The following is an 11,957-nucleotide window of genomic DNA, read 5'->3' as shown; positions in this document are numbered from 1 at the left end:
GTTCCCAATAATGAGGGCGTGCATAGTAGGGATACCCCACAATCATCGGGTGGTTATTTTGGAGCAGTTTTTGCCGGACAGGTTGCCGATGAAAGAGCTTGCCTTGATTTAAACTTGTCACCACTGGCGAATGAGCAGCCACAAAATAATTTTTCGACTTTATATAATCCACTAGACGATTGGTAAACTTCAATTTTTCTACGCTTTAGCGATGTTTATTTTATGTTTGAATTGGATTTGTATTAACACTCATATTTTTCATAGGGGGTACCGTCCGGATATGAATTTTACAAGTTATGACCCCACCCCTAGTTGGAATATACGTAGTTCTAGTATTGGACCACGGTGGTCCATTCGGGAGTCATCACCAACAAGAAAATATCCATCATGAAACGTCAAGACAGTACGACTTGTAAGTAAAGTGATATATCTATTTCTAAAGTATTTATCTAGTTGGGTAACTTATCATTTTGTTCTTTTTGTGAAGTGAAAACGAGCTTCTTGATGTTCCTGACCTCACACAGTTGCCCATAGACAACGTATTGACTCGTGATTTGGCAGATGCGCAGAGTGAGGAAGATGATAGTGATTATGACAACAATACGGATGAGTCTGGAGATGACACACCCTTCCATGATGAGGGTGATGATGAGGAGGAAGTAACGCTACTGCCCCCTCTCTGTACAGCGTCACCCCTGAGGTTTGTAACCAGTATACTACCCCATTATATCCAAATACTGTCTACGCATCATGGATCTAATGTACTGGGGCAGTGCAACGGCCCGTCCATCTACGCACAGCCCGTACAAAACCTGAACATCCTCTAGCGTGATGGTGGCCTCTCCAGTGGGCAAGTGAAAAATGTGCATCTCCGGTCGCCACCGCTCTACCAAGGCCGTGATGAGAGACCAATCAAGCTGCATCCGTCCAATCCGAAAAATCGTATAGAAGCCCGTAGCCTGTAGGCGCGCAACTACGCGGGCATAGAAATGATGATGCGCCATGAAGTCCCACAAATCGTCAGGTCTCCTGGTGCGGAGAGGCTGATCCGATAGATATCCCTCTCATACAAAGGAGGACCTATGGTTGCCCTGCAGCACTAATAGCTGATCCTCGCTTGGTCTACGATGCACAGGCGGAAAGTCCATGTCGTCTACTATAATTTAAAGAAAATTAATGGTGTGTGTTAGTTTAATAAATTAAATAATTATTTTTAAAATTGGACTGAGTAATTATGTATGGGTTCCAGGCTCAATATTTGAGGCCCGGTAGCACCAAGTTATCCTTAATTATTATGCGTGTCAATTTCAACATTTTTAGAATTTTGTTAGTTTAAGGAATTAAATAATTATTTTTAAAATTGGACTGAGTAATTATGTATGGGTTCCATGCTCGATATCTGAGGCCCGGTAGCACCAAGTTATCCTTAATTATTATGCGTGTCAATTTCAGCATTTTTAGAATTTTGTTAGTTTAATAAATTAAATAATTATTTTTAAAATTGGACTGAGTAATTATTTTTGGGTTCCAGGCTCAATATTTGAGGCTCGGTAGCACCAAGCTATCCTTAATTATTATGTGTGTCAATTTCAACATTTTTAGAATTTTTTTAGCTTAATAAATTAAATAATTAATTATTTTTAATATTGGACTGAATAATTATGTATGGGTTCCAGGCTCAATATTTGAGGCCTGGTAGTACCAAGTTATCCTTAATTATTATGTGTGTCAACTTCAGTTACCGATGGAATTTTGTTAGTTTAAGGAATTAAATTAAAAATTATTGAATTGGACTGAATAATTATGTATGGGTTCCAGGCTCGCTACTTGACGCCCGGTAGCACCAAGTTATCCTTAATTATTATACGTGTCAATTTCAGCATTTTTACAATTTTATTAATTTAATAAATTAAATAATTAATTATTGAATTGGACTGAGTAATTATCTATGAGTTTCAGGCTCGATATTTGAGTTAATTTGACAACATATATTATTTTTTTACTTTTGTAAGATTATTTTTATAAATTAAATAATTAATTTTGTAAAGTGTAATTGGATAGAGTTTGCAGTTACTACATACTTAAACTACAGAGACTCTACGCTAAAAGGCTCTACATTTTACTACGCTAAAAGACTATATATTTTACTACGCTAAAAGGCTCTATATTTTACTACGCTAAAAGGTCTCTATTACATATAAAAATAACAAATATAACATACAAATATGAACAACAAACTAAATAAATAATATTTATTTATTATTTAAGAAAATAAAAACATAACATTAACAATAAAAATTATTTATCAAATTTTAACAATTTTTTGTCCCAAAGCTAATAAATCAATCTAGGTATAAATAAGATACAAATTTAAACACAAACATAACACAAATTAACATGGAAACATATTCAACAATACAAATATGCATGTACTATACGAGTTTCGACATAAACAAAATCGAAATACCTCGATTTAAGTTTTTTGAAATTGATTCAAATCGAATTTTTGCACCCGAATGAAGGAATCCAAAGCTTGTCTTGTATGCGAGACCTACACTCTTTGCTTTTTGGGTGACGGGTGGGGCCCAATTTTTTTCTTTTAATTTGAGGGGGGACCAGCAGTGGAGCAGGGGTGTTTTTTAACGGAGACAACGTTCTGTCGTTGCCTTGGGGAAGAAGGGCTTTATTTTATTAAAGGAAAACGTAGTATAATACTGCGTTTTCCTTAAACGCAGTATTGTACTGCGTTTTCCTTTAATTAAATATAGGTGGACTCAATATTAATAGGGAAACGCAGTACAATATTGCGTTTAAGGAAAACGCAGTATTATACTGTGTTTTTCTTAAAAAAATTTTTTTTTTTTAATAATACGCAGTATAATACTGCATTTTACTTTAACGGCTAATTTTTCGTTAAAGTAAAATACTGTATTATACTGTGCTTTAGTTATTTATGTAACTTTTATTTTAGTAGTAAAAATATATTTTTTGCCCAAAAGGCTTTAGAAAAGTTTCGGACTCCGTGCAAGAAGGCAACAGAGGAAGCTTATGAAAAGTAAAACATTGTGTTTCTATTAGTCAACTTTTTAATATGTACAGAAGTAGGGTTTTGTAGGGCTGTACTTCATAGGGGCATAAATTTTAGGGACACAAAAGAAAAAAGGAACTGATGTATAAAAAAGGGCTGTACTTCTAAATAATTTATAAAAAAGTAATTAACTCTTCGAATCAGGTATGAAGTGGTAACTTGAAAGAGTTTTAACTTTTATGGCATAACTTTTTTTCTTTACACATCAGATCGCTTGAAAAATAAAAATGGTATCTCGTTACAACAAATTAATTTACACTGACTGCACATAGTTCTTTATATTGTAAGTGTATATAAATTAAATGCAACTTATAAGATAATGTAATGCGTAACGCATTATAGCTGATTAACTGAAGCAGTGTAACATTCTTTAAGCCATTCGTTTATATAAGTAAATACAACTTGAAAAGAAATAATAATATGTTATAGTCTATTAATTGTAGTGTAAGAAAATTTCGTCAACGCATTCAACATAATTCCAAAAAGAAGAGAAAATCATCTTTTTTATTTTTTAATACAAGCATCCGATGTTTGATATTTAATGGCTCCATTAATTCGAATTTGTATGGCATAAGACCCATATTTAACTAAGGACCAACTTCCAAGGAGAAATCTCATCCATCTTACCCTATCTCTTCGTGGTAAGATGAGAACTACAAATACACCAATATAGTGCATCCCTACAATGCGCTATATGACTTATTGATAACGTCGAGGGTTCACCCGAGTTTTTTTGTGTTAGAGGTAAAGGATGGTGCATTGGATAGATGGTAGAGGCATGGAATCGAACTCATGATATGAAGCATATATATATATATATTGTGTTTTTTTCCACATTAGTTTGGTTCTTCGAGTTATTTTTGCTTTACTTTGGTTCCTGACTCCTTACAATCATGCGTGACTGTACAGTGCTAATTTCGATGAATTTGCAAGTTGCAAAAATGCTTCTTTAGCAGTCAAAAAGGTAGAGAAACACACATGCTAACAAACACATAAAACCTGAGACATTGGGTTGGCTATAGCTATAGGCACATGACTCTCCTGGCAATAGACTGTACTGTTCTCATCATCATGGGCAGCATATATTTGTGTTCTTTTCGAGGCATTTTGAAGACATTGAGGTCATAAATACCAGCACGCACCATTAAATTAAACTCACGAGTCATGACCTATGATTTGCTAACTGCCGAGCTGACCATCACAGATTCAAGGACAGCATAATTAGGCAAGGCCTAGGTTAAATGATACTCCCGTCCGTCCAAAATAACTTTTTTTTGGATGTTTTCACACAGACTAAGAAATCCACCTTTTAGCGTTAATTAGCAATGGAATTAACCATATTAATCTTTATTATTTCACATAAATACTCCTAACACATATTCCAACACTATTTACTCCAAGGACAATGTAGGAAAAAAATAATTAATTCATTCTTGAAATCTGAAAAAATCACTTATTTTAGACCACAAAAAAGCGAAAAAATCACTTATTTTGGACCGAAGGGAGTAGTTATAGGATATAAGTTATACATAGGCCTAGGTTTAATGTATGTGAACTTACTCATATTATTGGTTTCAAATCCGGATAAAAGAGAAGAATTACGGTCGATTGATGGTTAGTTACAGCCACAAAATTTTCAGTAAAGAGATTCAAAAATGATAAATTAAAAATAAATATGCGAAGAAGTTAGGAATTCAAAATTTAATATATATATATATAAGAAAAAATGTGAGCTTACATAATAATGAAATTTTCTGCCAGACGAAATTCGATGAACCTCTTCTGCCCCTAGTTCCGCCCCGGTTGACGACCAACGCAAAATTTATCATTCCATGACGAATCCTATAAAGTTATGCATTAGTCTTCAATTATCTTGTTACAGTGTTGTTCCGATAAACATATATTAACTACTAAAAATAAACATATCTTAAATTATATATATTTATCTTATAGTTGCAAGAGTAAAGGAACCCTAGCCTATATATGTAAACCTCATTTCAGTTCAAACTATGTTGTATACTTCTAATATATCTCTTGTTCATAGTTTTATTAACACAGGTATAATTGGAATTGAAAGTAAAGAGGCTTAGACATGCTAAAACTTTGCCTCGAGCTCAAAACGAAGTAAAATTTTAGAACAAAAAGCCCAATCTTGCAACCGTACCAAAAAACAAGCAACAAGCTTTGTTTCTTTCTTGCTGAAGTATGCGACGGGGAATCAAAAGGACAAGGCATGATTTAATTCTGTCATTATAAAAGTTTTCTCTTTATTAATTTATCCTTAGCTCAATCTAATAGAAAAATAGAACAAGCAAAAGGTTGGAATTCAATCGAGACTTAGCAATGCACATAAATTTATAAACTTATAGAGTTGGGAGCCAATACAAATAAACTTATAGAGAGAAAATAGAAGGGTAATGTCCAAGTAAAATCTCACATGAAAATTATGAAAGCGTGTACATTATGAGATGGTTTAGAATTTTCCGCTCTTAATTAAAAGTTTCGGATTGAAATTATAATAATTGTATGGGTCAAAATCTAACCACACATGGATTAGTGCTAAAAAGAATGGTAAGAGGCCGACTAAGCCGTGGTCGTATGTACAATGTGTAATAACTACGAAGACCTCGGCAACTGCCGAGATCGAGCCATCCAAAAGCTTGTATGGTGAAGTAAATATCGTGATATTTGGGGGAGGCGACGTGAAGGAAAATCAAGGGATGAAGGCATTCCGGTTAAAAATCGATGGACAAAAGGGAATACTGATAGTATATATAGGAGGTAAAGAGATAAGAACATGGGCGATTCTCCTCCAAGGAAGGGAGACAGAAGAACAAAGAGAACCTCTGACAACCGAAAAGTTAAAATCTAGATCCAGGTTGCAAATCTTTGTAATCATCATTGCTGAATCAATAAAGGCAGATCCTTTAACTATCAATAGCACCCCCCTTTCTTCTTCGCTCTTATATTACGGAACAATGCCTCAAGAATGTAAGTTTGTTGTTTATATTTGGTATCTTTATAACGTTAAAAAGAGTTATGAGCTTGATTATATTCTGTTCTCGTCTTTAGCATGCTTTGATCTAGAGTTAATTATCCATCGAGTTTAGCGAAAAGTTTAGCACTTTTTGGTCAAATAATTTGGCGCCGTCTATGGGAATTTCTTAGCCAAATTTTTAGTTTCCTTTAGATCTAAAACTAGCCAAGTACCACTCCCAGGCTGTTATAGCCTCACCATCTCGGTATAAACACCAACTCGAAAAAAAATGGTAGATAAGCTTTTGAAATAACCGAACCAATCTAGGTCGGGCCTCTACATGAAATAGAAATTATGTCTGATATCTATGCAAAATCCATGCCTCATCTGTAGCGATAGGTTTGGCATGTCATATGCATGTTTAAAGTAGGATCACGGTCACTATGCACTTAACATGATCGCAATCCCATTTGACATATTCACCTTATATACCAGCCCGTAATTCCATCCCTTAGGAAGGGACGATAGCCTACTGTGTGATTCTTTGAAGTAACGGGCATATCCTGCCTTATTTTCGTACCCATACGCACTGTGTGATTCATGAGTAAAGTATGCCATGTTTTCCTTATGGTTTGCGCATATCGGATGGGATAGGATTGGGACTCGATCTCGATACCCCAACGGGCAAAGTAAGTCCAACCCATGAGAGGCCTAGACGCGACCAATGACGAAGCCGAATGCGGCTGCCAAATCTGAAACCGTCATTTGAGCACGAGGAAAAGTGAGCGACCCTACATCGTCGCTCCCCTCTCACCGATTTTCCAGGCAAAGGTAACAAGCAATTTTGTTTGGGTTTAACTTATCACGCTCCCTCTTTGGTTCAGGACAGGAACATGAGCGTTCTCACAAGTACACAAACAAGGAACGGACGCCACCTAAACACACCAGGAGAAGGATCCGTGCCATACAATCTCGCAAGTAATGACCGAGCAAAACCCGCTAAGCCGTACTGCACTACAAATAATATAAACGGCTCAGCACAGGTCGACTACAAAGAAACGATCTCCAGAATAGGGGACTGAGTGATGGGCCCACGAAAAGCACAGTACTCTCCAATGAAAGCAAAATTAAGTAAACCGGGACTTACCCCGATGCACGCATAAATAATATGGTGACGAGTAACGTTCAATAAATGTAATGCACCGGGTTACAATTACGACCTCGCTCAAATTAACACCCTTACGGCCATCGACCATTGCCAAACGAAAGGAAAATTCAACCTCACTCGAATCTACAACGGGTTACAATTCCAACCTCACTCGAATTAACCCCCTTATGGCCATCGGCCATCACCAAATGAAAGGAAAATTTGACCTCGCTCGAATCTACAACGGGTTACAATTCCGACCTCGCTTGAATTAACACCCTTAGGGCCATCGACCATCGCCAAATGAAAGGAAAATTTGACATCGCTTGAATCTACAACGAGTTACAATTCCGAACTCGCTCGAATTAACACCCTTACGGCCATCGGCCATCGCTAAACGAAAGGAAAATTCGACCTTGCTCGAATCTACAACGGGTTACAATTCCGACCTCACTCGAATTAACACCTTTACACCCATCAACCATCACCAAATGAAAGGAAAATTTGACCTCGCTTGAATCTTCAATGGGTTACAATTCCGACCTCGCTCGAATTAACACCCTTACGACCATCATACATCGCCAAGCGAAAGAAAAATCTGACCTCGCTCGAATTTACAACGGGTTACAATTCTGACCTCGCTCGAATTAACACCATCACAGCCATCGGCCATCGCCGAACGAAAGGAAAATTCGACCTTGCTCGAATCTACAACGTGTTACAATTTTGACCTCGCCCGAATTAACACCCTACGGCCATAGGCTATCGCCAAATGAAAGGAAAATTTGACCTCGCTCGAATATATAAGTCAAAATTGACTTTGCCCAAGTTGGCAACTCTAAGTTCGACCTCGATCGAATATATAAGTCAGGACTGATTTCGCCCAAATTGGCAGGTTTAAGTTCGACCCCGTTCGAATACGTAAGTCAAGATTGACTTCGCCCAAGTTGGCAAGTCAATTCAACCTCATTCAAATATACAAATAAAGGTTGATTTGGCCTAAGTTGGAAAATCAGAAGTCGACCTCGTCCGACTTATAGATTTGAGGCGACTCCATTCGAACTCACACCACGAAATCTGACTCAAACTTGATCCGAGCAAAGTCGGATTCCCAATTAAAAGTTCAAGGACTCGTCACGGAGAAATCCGAAGATCTTCTCCCCTATAAAGAAAGCAAAGAAACGGGAAAGAAAGAAAAAGAAAGTTAAAAGATACACAAACAAAGGTGAAGCAACTATTTTATTCAAATGTACGCGCACAACAACTGCACCTTACAAAAGGCCAAAACGAGCCCTCAAAAAAAAGTTGAAACTAAACAACAAAAGAACAAAAAAACTAAGTACAAATACTGCGACAAAGTTTCACTCGGCGTCATCTCCACCACCACTCTCCCCAGTATCATCATTATCAGAGGGAAGCCCATCCTCAATATCAATACCCTCACCAGCCTCCGGTGTTGCATGGTCGTAACCGCAGGCATTACGAGCCCCACATGCCCTCGCCCGAGCATCTTCAAAGGCGGCCTCTGGAACACTCTCCGCCTCCCACAATCCACTATATATATATATATATATATATATATATATATATATATATATATATATATATATATATATATATATATACATACATATATATATATCACATTGGGCCTCAACACAGACTCATAGCTCATATAGGCGACAGGGAATAATAGCCGACGCAGACTCTTGAGAGGGGATTTGAGCCAGTAACTGCGCCTTCTCAGCTTCAAGAGCCGCAACTCGGCCTCCCAAGCTCGAAGCATCCCGATCAAGCTCACCGATTTGCTCCTCGAGCCGTGCCTCCCTCAGCGTGGCCGTCGCCCTCTCAAATTCCTGCTCGAATTTAAGGACACGGATGGTGTCCTCTGGCGTTGCCGCCTTCGCTAAAGCGGACACTTGAGTATCCTCGGCCCTCTCCATCTCGGCCACTTCCTTTTCTAGCTCGGCCACCTTCTTCGTCCATTCTGCACTCAGAGTATTGACCCTGGCGGCATTCTTCTCAAGCTCAACTCGTAGAGACGACACCTTCGCCTGAAGGTGCTCGCACTCTGCGACAATCCCTTTGCCCACCTCAAGCTCTTCGTCCTTGGCATGAAGCAACTCCTCATGCTCACTGCATCTGCAGATAGATCGCATCAGTTCCTCATCTCTTTTCTCCAACTCCTCCCTGATGGACTGGTTTCCAGCGCCCGCTCTGAGCTACTCGTGCATCTCCCAGTATTTGTTGCGATAACACCGATACTTCTCGGCCATTTTCAGAAAGATCTTGGCCCGCGTCTCAGCCCTATGAGCACTTTCGACCTCCAACATGTAAGTCTAGAAAAGAAGGAGAAGAAAGAGTGAACATAAAAACAAAGGTCACAAAACGAAGAAAGAATAAGGGAACTCACCCTTAAAGCCATCGCAGCCACACCGTGTGACAACCCAGAATTATTGACATCCTGAAGAGGATTCGCTCTCACCGGTGGAGCATAGAAGATCGAACCGCGGCACCAAATTGACCCTGTCTTGCAACAGGTTGAGATTCGACAGAATTTTGAGTAATCGGGAAGGTCTTTCCGCTCTTACCACAGTTTGGCTAAAGCCCTCCTCGAACATCCTAATGTCCTCAGGGTCAATATCGGATTTGGATTCATAATACTCAACCACAACACCCTTCCCCCTTTCATTGGCTGAAGAAGGGGTGCAATTTGTCCGAGATGATGATGGCCTACTCAGAACAACAATATCAGCCTCAGAACTCCGTCCCTTCATCACAATAGCCTCTTGAATGCTTTTGACGGGCGTCGCCCCCATATCCAGGCTAGCACCACCATCGGTCTCGGGTGCCGTCGAAACAAGGTCGCCCCTCGAGGGTGTTTCAGCTAAAGAAGCCCCTTCCAAAATTACCCTTCGCCAATTCGACAAGGTCTCTCCACTATCGACACGAAAAAATTCTCTCATTGAACGGACTACGAGAACCAGAGTCTCCGGTTGAGGAGTAACCTCCAAGCGTACGGTTTTGGCCGCGACGCATAGGCCGAGCAGTAGCTCTTGGTGCAGGCCAGGCAGTAGCTATTGGTGCAAGCCGAGCAGAGGGCACCGGTTGACGGAATGCGAGCGGAGGAGCCCTCGTCCTCCTTATTCCTCTCGACCTGTCAATAAGGAGGAATTCGATCATATAATGACAAAGTTGAAGAAACTATAAAACAAAGAACAAAGTAAAACCACGACCAACCAACTCACCAGTAAGAGGCTTGCGCCCAAACTTCTCATGGAAAGGCGCCTACTCACGAATCCCATCGTATGTGGGAGAATTGCGCTCACTCATTCGCAAATATCGGCGACCAGCAGGGGAGGTAGTCTCTCGGCTTTAAAAACAAAAGCAACTCCTCAGTGAAGTCGTGAATAGGAGATGACCGGTGACCGTCTTAAGAAAAATTGCATAAAGTAAACAGGAAAACTCACGAGCAAAGTTCCACGTCTCAGGAAATCCCGCAGGGTTCGACACGATATGCCCTATTCAGACATAGAAGTAGCTCTCCTAAAAGCGGCAGTTAGACTTCTCGTCCATCTTCACCACTAAACCCTTGGTCCCTCAATGACGCATATGGATCATCGTACCTCGGAGAAAATTGGGGGGGGGGGGGGGGGCGAAGGGGTGGAGCATGTGCCCTAGGGAGATCCCTTGGCCAACCAGCTCTAAATACTTGATGAGCATAAGAAAGAGCTTGTACACATACGGAGAGAGTTGGGCCGGGCACACCTCATAGTAACGGCAGAAATTCACCACCAAGGGAGGAAGGGGAAGTGTGTACCCAATAACAAAGGGATACGCGTACAACGCGCAGTAGCCTGGGCGGTGTAAATGCACTATATCCTTATCCATCGGTACCATTTCAATATGAACGGAAATCCTCCATTTGGCTTTAGACGCCATGACCGCCTCAGCATCCATCGTGGAAGGAACGGGCTTCGGTTCATCTCCGGCGGGGCTGTTGAAATCAGTCCTCGCCTTCCCCGGGCGGGGAACTACCTCATCCACCGATGGAAACCCCTAATCTTCCACCACTTCCACTCCGACTTCCAGTAGGGATACGTCATTCTCCGACATCGAAGCACCTACAACTCTGTTAGAATGGGAAGAAAAACTAGCCATTTATTTTCTTTGATAAAAAGAAACGAAGATGATTGTGAGCACGTGATTTTCGCCCTATATGAGAATCACTCCCAAAAATTCAAAATAAAACAATTTTTCTTTGTGTGCAATGTTTGTATTTTTGTATAAATATTTGTATTTTGTCTGTGCATGTTTATTTGTTTAAATTAATAAAAATATAAAATATATCGCATTTTTATTTAGTATTTATTTAAGTTTGTTTTACAAAAATGAGAAAATCTTAAAAAATAATGTACGTTGCATTTTTAGCATTTAACGTCTAAATTGTGCGATTTTATCGTTAATTGCTATTTAAATGTGCGATAATAGTTATTTGGAATTATTTAGTATTTGTTTATAAGTTACTTTAGTTTATAAGTTAATTTAGAATTTTAGTTTTATTAATTAGGATGTAAAAACAAAGAGAGCAAGAATATAAAAGAAAATCGGAATTAGGCCTCTTCTTCAATTTTGAACCACAGGCCCAAATATACCCAACCTTCCTCTACGACCCGGTCTATTTCAAACCGGGTCGACCCAGTCCATAACCCAACACCCCTATTTCCCTATCTTTCAAAAAACAA

Source organism: Nicotiana sylvestris, chromosome 5 (assembly GCF_000393655.2).
Source record: "Nicotiana sylvestris chromosome 5, ASM39365v2, whole genome shotgun sequence".
Lineage (NCBI taxonomy): Eukaryota > Viridiplantae > Streptophyta > Magnoliopsida > Solanales > Solanaceae > Nicotiana > Nicotiana sylvestris.
Note: the sequence above shows the minus strand (reverse complement) of the source record.